This window comes from Leuresthes tenuis, unplaced genomic scaffold (genome assembly GCF_036924035.1).
Source record: "Leuresthes tenuis unplaced genomic scaffold, fLeuTen1.0.hap1 SCAF_9, whole genome shotgun sequence".
In the NCBI taxonomy this organism is placed as follows: domain Eukaryota; kingdom Metazoa; phylum Chordata; class Actinopteri; order Atheriniformes; family Atherinopsidae; genus Leuresthes; species Leuresthes tenuis.
Genome location: NW_027325363.1, coordinates 37,018,028 through 37,036,541, shown reverse-complemented (window position 1 = coordinate 37,036,541; position 18,514 = coordinate 37,018,028). Strand labels below are relative to the sequence as shown.

At 44.4% G+C, this 18,514-nt stretch overlaps 5 non-coding genes across 5 annotated transcripts; all 5 read right to left on the bottom strand.

The window, feature by feature from the left end:
* Positions 1-2,246: 2,246 nt before the first annotated feature.
* trnal-aag (transfer RNA leucine (anticodon AAG)) lies at positions 2,247-2,329 on the bottom strand. Its single transcript has one exon. It is a non-coding gene; the product is annotated as a tRNA-Leu (tRNA).
* Positions 2,330-5,423: 3,094 nt separating this feature from the next.
* Positions 5,424-5,506, bottom strand: trnal-aag (transfer RNA leucine (anticodon AAG)). Its single transcript has one exon. It is a non-coding gene; the product is annotated as a tRNA-Leu (tRNA).
* Positions 5,507-8,600: 3,094 nt separating this feature from the next.
* Positions 8,601-8,683, bottom strand: trnal-aag (transfer RNA leucine (anticodon AAG)). The gene has a single exon. It is a non-coding gene; the product is annotated as a tRNA-Leu (tRNA).
* Positions 8,684-12,087: 3,404 nt separating this feature from the next.
* Positions 12,088-12,170, bottom strand: trnal-aag (transfer RNA leucine (anticodon AAG)). The gene has a single exon. It is a non-coding gene; the product is annotated as a tRNA-Leu (tRNA).
* A 3,011-nt stretch (positions 12,171-15,181) lies between these two features.
* On the bottom strand, positions 15,182-15,264 carry trnal-aag (transfer RNA leucine (anticodon AAG)). Its single transcript has one exon. It is a non-coding gene; the product is annotated as a tRNA-Leu (tRNA).
* Positions 15,265-18,514: the final 3,250 nt, after the last annotated feature.

Below are 18,514 nucleotides of genomic sequence, written 5' to 3'. Positions count from 1 at the left end.
CAGCTTGGGCAACATGGGATGTTTCAGGATTACCTGAGCCATCCCTAACTATAAGCTTTATCAAAAAGCATTTGTAAGCAAGAACTCTTCAGATGTAAAACGGCCGAAATAATCTTTAAACTAGACGATACAGTGCCAGTTTAGCAATACAACGTAGCATAGCCAAGCAAGGAGGGAACTTGGGTTGCCTTGCCTGTGAAAATCATTCTGTTGGAGAAGTTTGTATTGTCAGAAGTGGAATTTGAACCCCGCCTCCAAGGGAAACTGCGGTCTTAACGCAGCACTTTAAAGGCCAAGCGTCGTTGCCGTGATGGCTCGAGCGAGCGGTGTTGATGACTTCACGCGGTCGTCCCGACCATATATTGTGGCTGGAGTCAATGCGACAGTCGTTGCAGTCTTTTCAGTCACAGAGGTGTCGCTGCTACGGGAAGGTTACCGCTAACAACTCCACAACGAGTAAAATGGAGAAGAAAACAATGCGCCCGTCAAGAGCAGGAAGAGTAGCACTGTCATCAATGATCAGCATTCTCACCTCTGCTTACATAATAGCTGATGAGCCTCCAGAATTTGGAATTTCAAGAGGCATGATGATGCCCATCTCACCTCCAATTTCCTAAGCATTCTCACCTCTACTTACATAATAGCTGATCAGCCTCCAGAAGTTGAAATTTCAATAGGCATGATGATGCCCATCTCACCTCCAAATTCCTGAGCATTCTCACCTATTACTTACATAATAGCTGAGACTGCAGAAGTTGAAATTTCAATAGGTGTGTTATCACCATTATAGTCTGATGTGGTACTTAGAATACTGTTTTGATATTCTCACACATCTTAGGCCTAAATGTGAATAGCCCCCCTTCAAATAGCCTGATATGAATCCAGTTTGCTTCGGTCAAAAGCCCTGTCCTGTTGTCCTATGATACGGTACCGGGGGTTTGAAAAATCTGCATAAGGGTCCAAAGTAGAATCTATTTACAACCTATCAACACTGCAAAGGGAAAAAAAAAGTCTAGCTTCTTCTGGAGCAAACATTCTACTTTTTATTGTTTTGATGATGCGGAGTGTCCTACATCTACCACAAGGCAGAATTTCTGGGTGTTGCCACCAAGATTCAAGCGTTTATTGTCATTTATACAGTGCATGTTAGAAACACATTCCTGTACAATGAGATTCTTGTTGAGCCCTTTTCACCACTTGCATGCTGCAGATCATGCCTAGTTTCTTCTCAATTGCTTTGCGTGATTCAAAACATTCCTTTAAAAGGCACCTCAAATGGGACACAAAACTCTTATTTCGCTCCTTGGCTACTGTAGTCTTTTCAAATGACGACTGTATCTGTGCTATCGAAATTCCTCGTTAGTATAATGGTCAGTATCTCCGCCTGTCACGCGGAAGATTGGGGTTCGATTCCCCGACGGGGAGAGCTAGGACTTTTATCGCATGCCTCCCACCAAGTATAATCTAATTCACCCACCATTAGCCAAGTTCCCTCTTGCAAACAGTCATCTCCCTTACAAATCACTCAAGACCAGCAGCTCTTACACCAGCCTTCAATACATGCTGTCATCTCATATTCAACTATCTTACACTTGTTTGCTTTTATCAAAGCACTTTGGAAGCATTTCACTTGGCACCACATGTATTGCCACCACGAGAAGCCTGGCCTGCAGGGACCTCTATCTTCCCCCTAACCTCTCCTTCATACCACTCTTCCATAAAGCTCACTTCCAAGTACCTTGTCCAACAACAGAAAACCTGTTGTTTCATTCTTGTCTTGTCCAAAGCCAACAAGGACTTCCCCCTAACCTCTCCTTCATACCACTCTTCCATAAAGCTCACTTCCAAGTACTTTGTCCAACAACAGAAATCCTGTGGTTTCATTCTTGTCTTGTCCAAAGCCAACAATGACTTTGCATACCAGGGACGATCTGTCGAGGTCTTTTGTCACGACCAGTGTTTTGTTTTCAGACGATTTTTCCACAAAAATGACAGAAAAACAGGAGGTTTTACGGTGGTGTTGAGTACATGCCAAAATGTTAATATGTAACAATAACTTGAGTTGTGGACAAAGGATTCTCATGCACCAAGCCCCTTCCCTGCGATTCAGAGCGGTCCTAAGACATCAGAGTAACATGACGGCACAAAGAATGTTGCTGTAAACTAGATGATATAGCGCTAGCCACACATGGAATAAATGTGGTTTGCCTTGCCAGTGAAAACCATTCTCCAGGAGAAGTGTGAAATGTCAGAAGTGGGATTTGAACCCACGCCTCCAGGGGAGACTGCGACCTTAACGCAGCGCCTTAGACCGCTCGGCCATCCTGACCATAAAAGGAATTCTTGCACAATAGTGTCGGCGGGCCCAGGGATCATTCCAGTGAATATGTGGATCTGCATGGTGTTCAAGTGTATTGGCTGTTGTTTAAGAGGACTCCTGAGGCAAACAAATAGTAGGCATAGCATTTGGAAGCAAGAACTCTTCAGATGTAAAACGGCTGCAACAATCTTTAAACTGGACGACACAGTGCCAGAATAGCAATACAACATAGCATAGCCAAGCAAGGAGTGAAGTTTGGTTGCCTTGCCATTGAAAATCATTCTCTTGGAGAAGGTTGCTTTGTCAGAAGTGGGATTTGAACCCACGCCTCCAGGGGGGGAGGAGTGTCGGCGGGCCAAGGGATTTTCGAGTGACTATGTGGGTCTACGTGCTGTTCAAGTGTATTGGCTGTTGTTTAAGAGGACTCCTGAGGCAAACAAATAGTAGGCATAGCATTTGGAAGCAAGAACTCTTCAGATGTAAAACGGCTGCAACAATCTTTAAACTGGACGACACAGTGCCAGAATAGCAATACAACATAGCATAGCCAAGCAAGGAGTGAAGTTTGGTTGCCTTGCCATTGAAAATCATTCTCTTGGAGAAGGTTGCTTTGTCAGAAGTGGGATTTGAACCCACGCCTCCAGGGGGGGAGGAGTGTCGGCGGGCCCAGGGATCATTCGAGTGACTATGTGGGTCTACGTGCTGTTCATGTGTCTTGGCTGTTGTTTAAGTTGTTTAATAACCACAATAATGTCACGTGTACATAAAATAATTTGAGAAATTAAAAAGGGGGAAAAAGAGAGCAAAGTGAGGAAAGGTGTGACAGATGAGGTCCCCCAGCAGTCTAAGCCTATAGCAGCTTGGGCAACATGGGATGTTTCAGGATTACCTGAGCCATCCCTAACTATAAGCTTTATCAAAAAGCATTTGGAAGCAAGAACTCTTCAGATGTAAAACGGCCGAAATAATCTTTAAACTAGACGATACAGTGCCAGTTTAGCAATACAACGTAGCATAGCCAAGCAAGGAGGGAACTTGGGTTGCCTTGCCTGTGAAAATCATTCTGTTGGAGAAGTTTGTATTGTCAGAAGTGGAATTTGAACCCCGCCTCCAAGGGAAACTGCGGTCTTAACGCAGCACTTTAAAGGCCAAGCGTCGTTGCCGTGATGGCTCGAGCGAGCGGTGTTGATGACTTCACGCGGTCGTCCCGACCATATATTGTGGCTGGAGTCAATGCGACAGTCGTTGCAGTCTTTTCAGTCACAGAGGTGTCGCTGCTACGGGAAGGTTACCGCTAACAACTCCACAACGAGTAAAATGGAGAAGAAAACAATGCGCCCGTCAAGAGCAGGAAGAGTAGCACTGTCATCAATGATCAGCATTCTCACCTCTGCTTACATAATAGCCGATGAGCCTCCAGAATTTGGAATTTCAAGAGGCATGATGATGCCCATCTCACCTCCAAATTCCTAAGCATTCTCACCTCTACTTACATAATAGCTGATCAGCCTCCAGAAGTTGAAATTTCAATAGGCATGATGATGCCCATCTCACCTCCAAATTCCTGAGCATTCTCACCTATTACTTACATAATAGCTGAGACTGCAGAAGTTGAAATTTCAATAGGTGTGTTATCACCATTATAGTCTGATGTGGTACTTAGAATACTGTTTTGATATTCTCACCCATCTTAGGCCTAAATGTGAATAGCCCCCCTTCAAATAGCCTGATATGAATCCAGTTTGCTTCGGTCAAAAGCCCTGTCCTGTTGTCCTATGATACGGTACCGAGGGTTTGAAAAATCTGCATAAGGGTCCAAAGTAGAATCTATTTACAACCTATCAACACTGCAAAGGGAAAAAAAAAAGTCTAGCTTCTTCTGGAGCAAACATTCTACTTTTTATTGTTTTGATGATGCGGAGTGTCCTACATCTACCACAAGGCAGAATTTCTGGGTGTTGCCACCAAGATTCAAGCGTTTATTGTCATTTATACAGTGCATGTTAGAAACACATTCCTGTACAATGAGATTCTTGTTGAGCCCTTTTCACCACTTGCATGCTGCAGATCATGCCTAGTTTCTTCTCAATTGCTTTGCGTGATTCAAAACATTCCTTTAAAAGGCACCTCAAATGGGACACAAAACTCTTATTTTGCTCATTGGCTACTGTAGTCTTTTCAAATGACGACTGTATCTGTGCTATCGAAATTCCTCGTTAGTATAATGGTCAGTATCTCCGCCTGTCATGCGGAAGATTGGGGTTCGATTCCCCGACGGGGAGAGCTAGGACTTTTATCGCATGCCTCCCACCAAGTATAATCTAATTCACCCACCATTAGCCAAGTTCCCTCTTGCAAACAGTCATCTCCCTTACAAATCACTCAAGACCAGCAGCTCTTACACCAGCCTTCAATACATGCTGTCATCTCATATTCAACTATCTTACACTTGTTTGCTTTTATCAAAGCACTTTGGAAGCATTTCACTTGGCACCAAATGTATTGCCACCACGAGAAGCCTGGCCTGCAGGGACCTCTATCTTCCCCCTAACCTCTCCTTCATACCACTCTTCCATAAAGCTCACTTCCAAGTACCTTGTCCAACAACAGAAAACCTGTTGTTTCATTCTTGTCTTGTCCAAAGCCAACAAGGACTTCCCCCTAACCTCTCCTTCATACCACTCTTCCATAAAGCTCACTTCCAAGTACTTTGTCCAACAACAGAAATCCTGTGGTTTCATTCTTGTCTTGTCCAAAGCCAACAATGACTTTGCATACCAGGGACGATCTGTCGAGGTCTTTTGTCACGACCAGTGTTTTGTTTTCAGACGATTTTTCCACAAAAATGACAGAAAAACAGGAGGTTTTACGGTGGTGTTGAGTACATGCCAAAATGTTAATATGTAACAATAACTTGAGTTGTGGACAAAGGATTCTCATGCACCAAGCCCCTTCCCTGCGATTCAGAGCGGTACTAAGACATCAGAGTAACATGACGGCACAAAGAATGTTGCTGTAAACTAGATGATATAGCACTAGCCACACATGGAATAAATGTGGTTTGCCTTGCCAGTGAAAACCATTCTCCAGGAGAAGTGTGAAATGTCAGAAGTGGGATTTGAACCCACGCCTCCAGGGGAGACTGCGACCTTAACGCAGCGCCTTAGACCGCTCGGCCATCCTGACCATAAAAGGAATTCTTGCACAATAGTGTCGGCGGGCCCAGGGATCATTCCAGTGAATATGTGGATCTGCATGGTGTTCAAGTGTATTGGCTGTTGTTTAAGAGGACTCCTGAGGCAAACAAATAGTAGGCATAGCATTTGGAAGCAAGAACTCTTCAGATGTAAAACGGCTGCAACAATCTTTAAACTGGACGACACAGTGCCAGAATAGCAATACAACATAGCATAGCCAAGCAAGGAGTGAAGTTTGGTTGCCTTGCCATTGAAAATCATTCTCTTGGAGAAGGTTGCTTTGTCAGAAGTGGGATTTGAACCCACGCCTCCAGGGGGGGAGGAGTGTCGGCGGGCCAAGGGATTTTCGAGTGACTATGTGGGTCTACGTGCTGTTCAAGTGTATTGGCTGTTGTTTAAGAGGACTCCTGAGGCAAACAAATAGTAGGCATAGCATTTGGAAGCAAGAACTCTTCAGATGTAAAACGGCTGCAACAATCTTTAATCTGGACGACACAGTGCCAGAATAGCAATACAACATAGCATAGCCAAGCAAGGAGTGAAGTTTGGTTGCCTTGCCATTGAAAATCATTCTCTTGGAGAAGGTTGCTTTGTCAGAAGTGGGATTTGAACCCACGCCTCCAGGGGGGGAGGAGTGTCGGCGGGCCCAGGGATCATTCGAGTGACTATGTGGGTCTACGTGCTGTTCATGTGTCTTGGCTGTTGTTTAAGTTGTTTAATAACCACAATAATGTCACGTGTACATAAAATAATTTGAGAAATTAAAAAGGGGGAAAAAGAGAGCAAAGTGAGGAAAGGTGTGACAGATGAGGTCCCCCAGCAGTCTAAGCCTATAGCAGCTTGGGCAACATGGGATGTTTCAGGATTACCTGAGCCATCCCTAACTATAAGCTTTATCAAAAAGCATTTGGAAGCAAGAACTCTTCAGATGTAAAACGGCCGAAATAATCTTTAAACTAGACGATACAGTGCCAGTTTAGCAATACAACGTAGCATAGCCAAGCAAGGAGGGAACTTGGGTTGCCTTGCCTGTGAAAATCATTCTGTTGGAGAAGTTTGTATTGTCAGAAGTGGAATTTGAACCCCGCCTCCAAGGGAAACTGCGGTCTTAACGCAGCACTTTAAAGGCCAAGCGTCGTTGCCGTGATGGCTCGAGCGAGCGGTGTTGATGACTTCACGCGGTCGTCCCGACCATATATTGTGGCTGGAGTCAATGCGACAGTCGTTGCAGTCTTTTCAGTCACAGAGGTGTCGCTGCTACGGGAAGGTTACCGCTAACAACTCCACAACGAGTAAAATGGAGAAGAAAACAATGCGCCCGTCAAGAGCAGGAAGAGTAGCACTGTCATCAATGATCAGCATTCTCACCTCTGCTTACATAATAGCCGATGAGCCTCCAGAATTTGGAATTTCAAGAGGCATGATGATGCCCATCTCACCTCCAAATTCCTAAGCATTCTCACCTCTACTTACATAATAGCTGATCAGCCTCCAGAAGTTGAAATTTCAATAGGCATGATGATGCCCATCTCACCTCCAAATTCCTGAGCATTCTCACCTATTACTTACATAATAGCTGAGACTGCAGAAGTTGAAATTTCAATAGGTGTGTTATCACCATTATAGTCTGATGTGGTACTTAGAATACTGTTTTGATATTCTCACCCATCTTAGGCCTAAATGTGAATAGCCCCCCTTCAAATAGCCTGATATGAATCCAGTTTGCTTCGGTCAAAAGCCCTGTCCTGTTGTCCTATGATACGGTACCGAGGGTTTGAAAAATCTGCATAAGGGTCCAAAGTAGAATCTATTTACAACCTATCAACACTGCAAAGGGAAAAAAAAAAGTCTAGCTTCTTCTGGAGCAAACATTCTACTTTTTATTGTTTTGATGATGCGGAGTGTCCTACATCTACCACAAGGCAGAATTTCTGGGTGTTGCCACCAAGATTCAAGCGTTTATTGTCATTTATACAGTGCATGTTAGAAACACATTCCTGTACAATGAGATTCTTGTTGAGCCCTTTTCACCACTTGCATGCTGCAGATCATGCCTAGTTTCTTCTCAATTGCTTTGCGTGATTCAAAACATTCCTTTAAAAGGCACCTCAAATGGGACACAAAACTCTTATTTTGCTCATTGGCTACTGTAGTCTTTTCAAATGACGACTGTATCTGTGCTATCGAAATTCCTCGTTAGTATAATGGTCAGTATCTCCGCCTGTCATGCGGAAGATTGGGGTTCGATTCCCCGACGGGGAGAGCTAGGACTTTTATCGCATGCCTCCCACCAAGTATAATCTAATTCACCCACCATTAGCCAAGTTCCCTCTTGCAAACAGTCATCTCCCTTACAAATCACTCAAGACCAGCAGCTCTTACACCAGCCTTCAATACATGCTGTCATCTCATATTCAACTATCTTACACTTGTTTGCTTTTATCAAAGCACTTTGGAAGCATTTCACTTGGCACCAAATGTATTGCCACCACGAGAAGCCTGGCCTGCAGGGACCTCTATCTTCCCCCTAACCTCTCCTTCATACCACTCTTCCATAAAGCTCACTTCCAAGTACCTTGTCCAACAACAGAAAACCTGTTGTTTCATTCTTGTCTTGTCCAAAGCCAACAAGGACTTCCCCCTAACCTCTCCTTCATACCACTCTTCCATAAAGCTCACTTCCAAGTACTTTGTCCAACAACAGAAATCCTGTGGTTTCATTCTTGTCTTGTCCAAAGCCAACAATGACTTTGCATACCAGGGACGATCTGTCGAGGTCTTTTGTCACGACCAGTGTTTTGTTTTCAGACGATTTTTCCACAAAAATGACAGAAAAACAGGAGGTTTTACGGTGGTGTTGAGTACATGCCAAAATGTTAATATGTAACAATAACTTGAGTTGTGGACAAAGGATTCTCATGCACCAAGCCCCTTCCCTGCGATTCAGAGCGGTCCTAAGACATCAGAGTAACATGACGGCACAAAGAATGTTGCTGTAAACTAGATGATATAGCGCTAGCCACACATGGAATAAATGTGGTTTGCCTTGCCAGTGAAAACCATTCTCCAGGAGAAGTGTGAAATGTCAGAAGTGGGATTTGAACCCACGCCTCCAGGGGAGACTGCGACCTTAACGCAGCACCTTAGACCGCTCGGCCATCCTGACCATAAAAGGAATTCTTGCACAATAGTGTCGGCGGGCCTAGGGATCATTCCAGTGAATATGTGGATCTGCATGGTGTTCAAGTGTATTGGCTGTTGTTTAAGAGGACTCCTGAGGCAAACAAATAGTAGGCATAGCATTTGGAAGCAAGAACTCTTCAGATGTAAAACGGCTGCAACAATCTTTAAACTGGACGACACAGTGCCAGAATAGCAATACAACATAGCATAGCCAAGCAAGGAGTGAAGTTTGGTTGCCTTGCCATTGAAAATCATTCTCTTGGAGAAGGTTGCTTTGTCAGAAGTGGGATTTGAACCCACGCCTCCAGGGGGGGAGGAGTGTCGGCGGGCCAAGGGATTTTCGAGTGACTATGTGGGTCTACGTGCTGTTCAAGTGTATTGGCTGTTGTTTAAGAGGACTCCTGAGGCAAACAAATAGTAGGCATAGCATTTGGAAGCAAGAACTCTTCAGATGTAAAACGGCTGCAACAATCTTTAAACTGGACGACACAGTGCCAGAATAGCAATACAACATAGCATAGCCAAGCAAGGAGTGAAGTTTGGTTGCCTTGCCATTGAAAATCATTCTCTTGGAGAAGGTTGCTTTGTCAGAAGTGGGATTTGAACCCACGCCTCCAGGGGGGGAGGAGTGTCGGCGGGCCAAGGGATTTTCGAGTGACTATGTGGGTCTACGTGCTGTTCAAGTGTATTGGCTGTTGTTTAAGAGGACTCCTGAGGCAAACAAATAGTAGGCATAGCATTTGGAAGCAAGAACTCTTCAGATGTAAAACGGCTGCAACAATCTTTAAACTGGACGACACAGTGCCAGAATAGCAATACAACATAGCATAGCCAAGCAAGGAGTGAAGTTTGGTTGCCTTGCCATTGAAAATCATTCTCTTGGAGAAGGTTGCTTTGTCAGAAGTGGGATTTGAACCCACGCCTCCAGGGGGGGAGGAGTGTCGGTGGGCCCAGGGATCATTCGAGTGACTATGTGGGTCTACGTGCTGTTCATGTGTCTTGGCTGTTGTTTAAGTTGTTTAATAACCACAATAATGTCACGTGTACATAAAATAATTTGAGAAATTAAAAAGGGGGAAAAAGAGAGCAAAGTGAGGAAAGGTGTGACAGATGAGGTCCCCCAGCAGTCTAAGCCTATAGCAGCTTGGGCAACATGGGATGTTTCAGGATTACCTGAGCCATCCCTAACTATAAGCTTTATCAAAAAGCATTTGGAAGCAAGAACTCTTCAGATGTAAAACGGCCGAAATAATCTTTAAACTAGACGATACAGTGCCAGTTTAGCAATACAACGTAGCATAGCCAAGCAAGGAGGGAACTTGGGTTGCCTTGCCTGTGAAAATCATTCTGTTGGAGAAGTTTGTATTGTCAGAAGTGGAATTTGAACCCCGCCTCCAAGGGAAACTGCGGTCTTAACGCAGCACTTTAAAGGCCAAGCGTCGTTGCCGTGATGGCTCGAGCGAGCGGTGTTGATGACTTCACGCGGTCGTCCCGACCATATATTGTGGCTGGAGTCAATGCGACAGTCGTTGCAGTCTTTTCAGTCACAGAGGTGTCGCTGCTACGGGAAGGTTACCGCTAACAACTCCACAACGAGTAAAATGGAGAAGAAAACAATGCGCCCGTCAAGAGCAGGAAGAGTAGCACTGTCATCAATGATCAGCATTCTCACCTCTGCTTACATAATAGCCGATGAGCCTCCAGAATTTGGAATTTCAAGAGGCATGATGATGCCCATCTCACCTCCAAATTCCTAAGCATTCTCACCTCTACTTACATAATAGCTGATCAGCCTCCAGAAGTTGAAATTTCAATAGGCATGATGATGCCCATCTCACCTCCAAATTCCTGAGCATTCTCACCTATTACTTACATAATAGCTGAGACTGCAGAAGTTGAAATTTCAATAGGTGTGTTATCACCATTATAGTCTGATGTGGTACTTAGAATACTGTTTTGATATTCTCACCCATCTTAGGCCTAAATGTGAATAGCCCCCCTTCAAATAGCCTGATATGAATCCAGTTTGCTTCGGTCAAAAGCCCTGTCCTGTTGTCCTATGATACGGTACCGAGGGTTTGAAAAATCTGCATAAGGGTCCAAAGTAGAATCTATTTACAACCTATCAACACTGCAAAGGGAAAAAAAAAAGTCTAGCTTCTTCTGGAGCAAACATTCTACTTTTTATTGTTTTGATGATGCGGAGTGTCCTACATCTACCACAAGGCAGAATTTCTGGGTGTTGCCACCAAGATTCAAGCGTTTATTGTCATTTATACAGTGCATGTTAGAAACACATTCCTGTACAATGAGATTCTTGTTGAGCCCTTTTCACCACTTGCATGCTGCAGATCATGCCTAGTTTCTTCTCAATTGCTTTGCGTGATTCAAAACATTCCTTTAAAAGGCACCTCAAATGGGACACAAAACTCTTATTTTGCTCATTGGCTACTGTAGTCTTTTCAAATGACGACTGTATCTGTGCTATCGAAATTCCTCGTTAGTATAATGGTCAGTATCTCCGCCTGTCATGCGGAAGATTGGGGTTCGATTCCCCGACGGGGAGAGCTAGGACTTTTATCGCATGCCTCCCACCAAGTATAATCTAATTCACCCACCATTAGCCAAGTTCCCTCTTGCAAACAGTCATCTCCCTTACAAATCACTCAAGACCAGCAGCTCTTACACCAGCCTTCAATACATGCTGTCATCTCATATTCAACTATCTTACACTTGTTTGCTTTTATCAAAGCACTTTGGAAGCATTTCACTTGGCACCAAATGTATTGCCACCACGAGAAGCCTGGCCTGCAGGGACCTCTATCTTCCCCCTAACCTCTCCTTCATACCACTCTTCCATAAAGCTCACTTCCAAGTACCTTGTCCAACAACAGAAAACCTGTTGTTTCATTCTTGTCTTGTCCAAAGCCAACAAGGACTTCCCCCTAACCTCTCCTTCATACCACTCTTCCATAAAGCTCACTTCCAAGTACTTTGTCCAACAACAGAAATCCTGTGGTTTCATTCTTGTCTTGTCCAAAGCCAACAATGACTTTGCATACCAGGGACGATCTGTCGAGGTCTTTTGTCACGACCAGTGTTTTGTTTTCAGACGATTTTTCCACAAAAATGACAGAAAAACAGGAGGTTTTACGGTGGTGTTGAGTACATGCCAAAATGTTAATATGTAACAATAACTTGAGTTGTGGACAAAGGATTCTCATGCACCAAGCCCCTTCCCTGCGATTCAGAGCGGTCCTAAGACATCAGAGTAACATGACGGCACAAAGAATGTTGCTGTAAACTAGATGATATAGCGCTAGCCACACATGGAATAAATGTGGTTTGCCTTGCCAGTGAAAACCATTCTCCAGGAGAAGTGTGAAATGTCAGAAGTGGGATTTGAACCCACGCCTCCAGGGGAGACTGCGACCTTAACGCAGCACCTTAGACCGCTCGGCCATCCTGACCATAAAAGGAATTCTTGCACAATAGTGTCGGCGGGCCTAGGGATCATTCCAGTGAATATGTGGATCTGCATGGTGTTCAAGTGTATTGGCTGTTGTTTAAGAGGACTCCTGAGGCAAACAAATAGTAGGCATAGCATTTGGAAGCAAGAACTCTTCAGATGTAAAACGGCTGCAACAATCTTTAAACTGGACGACACAGTGCCAGAATAGCAATACAACATAGCATAGCCAAGCAAGGAGTGAAGTTTGGTTGCCTTGCCATTGAAAATCATTCTCTTGGAGAAGGTTGCTTTGTCAGAAGTGGGATTTGAACCCACGCCTCCAGGGGGGGAGGAGTGTCGGCGGGCCAAGGGATTTTCGAGTGACTATGTGGGTCTACGTGCTGTTCAAGTGTATTGGCTGTTGTTTAAGAGGACTCCTGAGGCAAACAAATAGTAGGCATAGCATTTGGAAGCAAGAACTCTTCAGATGTAAAACGGCTGCAACAATCTTTAAACTGGACGACACAGTGCCAGAATAGCAATACAACATAGCATAGCCAAGCAAGGAGTGAAGTTTGGTTGCCTTGCCATTGAAAATCATTCTCTTGGAGAAGGTTGCTTTGTCAGAAGTGGGATTTGAACCCACGCCTCCAGGGGGGGAGGAGTGTCGGCGGGCCCAGGGATCATTCGAGTGACTATGTGGGTCTACGTGCTGTTCATGTGTCTTGGCTGTTGTTTAAGTTGTTTAATAACCACAATAATGTCACGTGTACATAAAATAATTTGAGAAATTAAAAAGGGGGAAAAAGAGAGCAAAGTGAGGAAAGGTGTGACAGATGAGGTCCCCCAGCAGTCTAAGCCTATAGCAGCTTGGGCAACATGGGATGTTTCAGGATTACCTGAGCCATCCCTAACTATAAGCTTTATCAAAAAGCATTTGTAAGCAAGAACTCTTCAGATGTAAAACGGCCGAAATAATCTTTAAACTAGACGATACAGTGCCAGTTTAGCAATACAACGTAGCATAGCCAAGCAAGGAGGGAACTTGGGTTGCCTTGCCTGTGAAAATCATTCTGTTGGAGAAGTTTGTATTGTCAGAAGTGGAATTTGAACCCCGCCTCCAAGGGAAACTGCGGTCTTAACGCAGCACTTTAAAGGCCAAGCGTCGTTGCTGTGATGGCTCGAGCGAGCGGTGTTGATGACTTCACGCGGTCGTCCCGACCATATATTGTGGCTGGAGTCAATGCGACAGTCGTTGCAGTCTTTTCAGTCACAGAGGTGTCGCTGCTACGGGAAGGTTACCGCTAACAACTCCACAACGAGTAAAATGGAGAAGAAAACAATGCGCCCGTCAAGAGCAGGAAGAGTAGCACTGTCATCAATGATCAGCATTCTCACCTCTGCTTACATAATAGCTGATGAGCCTCCAGAATTTGGAATTTCAAGAGGCATGATGATGCCCATCTCACCTCCAAATTCCTAAGCATTCTCACCTCTACTTACATAATAGCTGATCAGCCTCCAGAAGTTGAAATTTCAATAGGCATGATGATGCCCATCTCACCTCCAAATTCCTGAGCATTCTCACCTATTACTTACATAATAGCTGAGACTGCAGAAGTTGAAATTTCAATAGGTGTGTTATCACCATTATAGTCTGATGTGGTACTTAGAATACTGTTTTGATATTCTCACACATCTTAGGCCTAAATGTGAATAGCCCCCCTTCAAATAGCCTGATATGAATCCAGTTTGCTTCGGTCAAAAGCCCTGTCCTGTTGTCCTATGATACGGTACCGGGGGTTTGAAAAATCTGCATAAGGGTCCAAAGTAGAATCTATTTACAACCTATCAACACTGCAAAGGGAAAAAAAAAGTCTAGCTTCTTCTGGAGCAAACATTCTACTTTTTATTGTTTTGATGATGCGGAGTGTCCTACATCTACCACAAGGCAGAATTTCTGGGTGTTGCCACCAAGATTCAAGCGTTTATTGTCATTTATACAGTGCATGTTAGAAACACATTCCTGTACAATGAGATTCTTGTTGAGCCCTTTTCACCACTTGCATGCTGCAGATCATGCCTAGTTTCTTCTCAATTGCTTTGCGTGATTCAAAACATTCCTTTAAAAGGCACCTCAAATGGGACACAAAACTCTTATTTCGCTCCTTGGCTACTGTAGTCTTTTCAAATGACGACTGTATCTGTGCTATCGAAATTCCTTGTTAGTATAATGGTCAGTATCTCCGCCTGTCACGCGGAAGATCGGGGTTCGATTCCCCGACGGGGAGAGCTAGGACTTTTATCACATGCCTCCCACCAAGTATATCCCACCAGCCTTCAATACATGCTGTCATCTCATATTCAACTATCTTACACTTGTTTGCTTTTATCAAAGCACTTTGGAAGCATTTCACTTGGCACCAAATGTATTGCCACCACGAGAAGCCTGGCCTGCAGGGACTATCTTCCCCCTAACCTCTCCTTCATACCACTCTTCCATAAAGCTCACTTCCAAGTACCTTGTCCAACAACAGAAAACCGGTTGTTTCATTCTTGTCTTGTCCAAAGCCAACAAGGACTTCCCCCTAACCTCTCCTTCATACCACTCTTCCATAAAGCTCACTTCCAAGTACTTTGTCCAACAACAGAAATCCTGTGGTTTCATTCTTGTCTTGTCCAAAGCCAACAATGACTTTGCATACCAGGGACGATCTGTCGAGGTCTTTTGTCACGACCAGTGTTTTGTTTTCAGACGATTTTTCCACAAAAATGACAGAAAAACAGGAGGTTTTACGGTGGTGTTGAGTACATGCCAAAATGTTAATATGTAACAATAACTTGAGTTGTGGACAAAGGATTCTCATGCACCAAGCCCCTTCCCTGCGATTCAGAGCGGTCCTAAGACATCAGAGTAACATGACGGCACAAAGAATGTTGCTGTAAACTAGATGATATAGCGCTAGCCACACATGGAATAAATGTGGTTTGCCTTGCCAGTGAAAACCATTCTCCAGGAGAAGTGTGAAATGTCAGAAGTGGGATTTGAACCCACGCCTCCAGGGGAGACTGCGACCTTAACGCAGCGCCTTAGACCGCTCGGCCATCCTGACCATAAAAGGAATTCTTGCACAATAGTGTCGGCGGGCCCAGGGATCATTCGAGTGAATATGTGGATCTGCATGGTGTTCAAGTGTATTGGCTGTTGTTTAAGAGGACTCCTGAGGCAAACAAATAGTAGGCATAGCATTTGGAAGCAAGAACTCTTCAGATGTAAAACGGCTGCAACAATCTTTAAACTGGACGACACAGTGCCAGAATAGCAATACAACATAGCATAGCCAAGCAAGGAGTGAAGTTTGGTTGCCTTGCCATTGAAAATCATTCTCTTGGAGAAGGTTGCTTTGTCAGAAGTGGGATTTGAACCCACGCCTCCAGGGGGGGGGGGAGTGTCGGCGGGCCCAGGGATTTTCGAGTGACTATGTGGGTCTACGTGCTGTTCAAGTGTATTGGCTGTTGTTTAAGAGGACTCCTGAGGCAAACAAATAGTAGGCATAGCATTTGGAAGCAAGAACTCTTCAGATGTAAAACGGCTGCAACAATCTTTAAACTGGACGACACAGTGCCAGAATAGCAATACAACATAGCCAAGCAAGGAGTGAAGTTGGGTTGCCTTGCCAGTGAAAACCATTCTCTTGGAGAAGGTTGCTTTGTCAGAAGTGGGATTTGAACCCACGCCTCCAGGGGGGGAGGAGTGTCGGCGGGCCCAGGGATCATTCGAGTGAATATGTGGATCTGCATGGTGTTCAAGTGTATTGGCTGTTGTTTAAGAGGACTCCTGAGGCAAACAAATAGTAGGCATAGCATTTGGAAGCAAGAACTCTTCAGATGTAAAACGGCTGCAACAATCTTTAAACTGGACTACACAGTGCCAGAATAGCAATACAACATAGCATAGCCAAGCAAGGAGTGAAGTTTGGTTGCCTTGCCATTGAAAATCATTCTCTTGGAGAAGGTTGCTTTGTCAGAAGTGGGATTTGAACCCACGCCTCCAGGGGGGAAGGAGTGTCGGCGGGCCCAGGGATTTTCGAGTGACTATGTGGGTCTACGTGCTGTTCAAGTGTATTGGCTGTTGTTTAAGAGGACTCCTGAGGCAAACAAATAGTAGGCATAGCATTTGGAAGCAAGAACTCTTCAGATGTAAAACGGCTGCAACAATCTTTAAACTGGACGACACAGTGCCAGAATAGCAATACAACATAGCCAAGCAAGGAGTGAAGTTGGGTTGCCTTGCCAGTGAAAACCATTCTCTTGGAGAAGGTTGCATTGTCAGAAGTGGGATTTGAACCCACGCCTCCAGGGGGGGAGTAGTGTCGGTGGGCCCAGGGATCATTCGAGTGAATATGTGGGTCTGCATGGTATTCAAGTGTCTTGGCTGTTGTTTAAGTTGTTTAATAACCACAATAATGTCACGTGTACATAAAATAATTTGAGAAATTAAAAAGGGGGAAAAAGAGAGCAAAGTGAGGAAAGGTGTGACAGATGAGGTCCCCCAGCAGTCTAAGCCTATAGCAGCTTGGGCAACATGGGATGTTTCAGAATTACCTGAGCCATCCCTAACTATAAGCTTTATCAAAAAGCATTTGGAAGCAAGAACTCTTCAGATGTAAAACGGCCGCAATAATCTTTAAACTAGACGATACAGTGCCAGTTTAGCAATACAACGTAGCATAGCCAAGCAAGGAGTGAACTTGGGTTGCCTTGCCAGTGAAAATCATTCTGTTGGAGAAGTTTGCATTGTCAGAAGTGGAATTTGAACACCGCCTCCAAGGGAAACTGCGGTCTTAACGCAGCACTTTAAAGGCCAAGCGTCGTTGCCGTGATGGCTCGAGCGAGCGGTGTTGATGACTTCACGCTGTCTTTCCGACCATATATTGTGGCTGGAGTCGATGCGCCAGTCGTTGCAGTCTTTTCAGTCACAGACGTGTCGCTGCTACGGGAAGGTTACCGCTAACAACTCCACAACGAGGAAAATGGAGAAGAAAACAATGCCCCCGTCAAGAGCAGGAAGAGTAGCACTGTCATCAATATTTAGCATTTTCACCTCTGCTTATATAATAGCTGATGAGCCTCCAGAATTTGAAATTTCAAGAGGCATGATGATGCCCATCTCACCTTCAAATTCCTAAGCATTCTCACCTCTACTTACATAATAGCTGATCAGCCTCCAGAAGTTGAAATTTCAATAGGCGTGATGATGCCCATCTCACCTCCAAATTCCTGAGCATTCTCACCCATTACTTACATAATAGCTGAGACTGCAGAAGTTGAAATTTCAATAGGTGTGTTATCACCATTATAGTCTGATGTGGTACTTAGAATACTGTTTTGATATTCTCACCCATCTTAGGCCTAAATGTGAATAGCCCCCCTTCAAATAGCCTGATATGAATCCAGTTTGCTTCGGTCAAAAGCCCTGTCCTGTTGTCCTATGATACGGTACCGGGGGGTTGAAAAATCTGCATAAGGGTCCAAAGTAGAATCTATTTACAACTTATCAACACTGCAAAGGGAAAAAAAAAAGTCTAGCTTCTTCTGGAGCAAACATTCTACTTTTCATTGTTTTGATGATGCGGAGTGTCCTACATCTACCACAAGGCAGAATTTCTGGGTGTTGCCACCAAGATTCAAGCGTTTATTGTCATATATACAGTGCATGTTAGAAACACATTCCTGTACAATGAGATTCTTGTTGAGCCCTTTTCACCACTTGCATGCTGCAGATCATGCCTAGTTTCTTCTCAATTGCTTTGCGTGATTCAAAACATTCCTTTAAAAGGCACCTCAAATGGGACACAAAACTCTTATTTCGCTCCTTGGCTACGGTAGTCTTTTCAAATGACGACTGTATCTCTCCCATCGAAATTCCTCGTTATTATAATGGTCAGTATCTCCGCTTGTCACGCGGAAGATCGGGGTTCGATTCCCCGACGGGGAGAACTAGGACTTTTATCACATGCCTCCCACCAAGTATAATCTAATTCACCCACCCTCAGCCAAGTTCCCTCTTGCAAACAGTCACCTCCCTTACAAATCACTCAAGACCAGCAGCTCTTACACCAGCCTTCAATACATGCTGTCATCTCATATTCAACTATCTTACACTTGTTTGCTTTTATCAAAGCACTTTGGAAGGCATTTCACTTGGCACCAAATGTATTGCCACCACGAGAAGCCTGGCCTGCAGGGACTATCTTCCCCCTAACCTCTCCTTCATACCACTCTTCCATAAAGCTCTCTTCCAAGTACTTTGTCCAACAACAGAAATCAGGGAGAAATCCAGGGGAGACTGCGACCTTAACG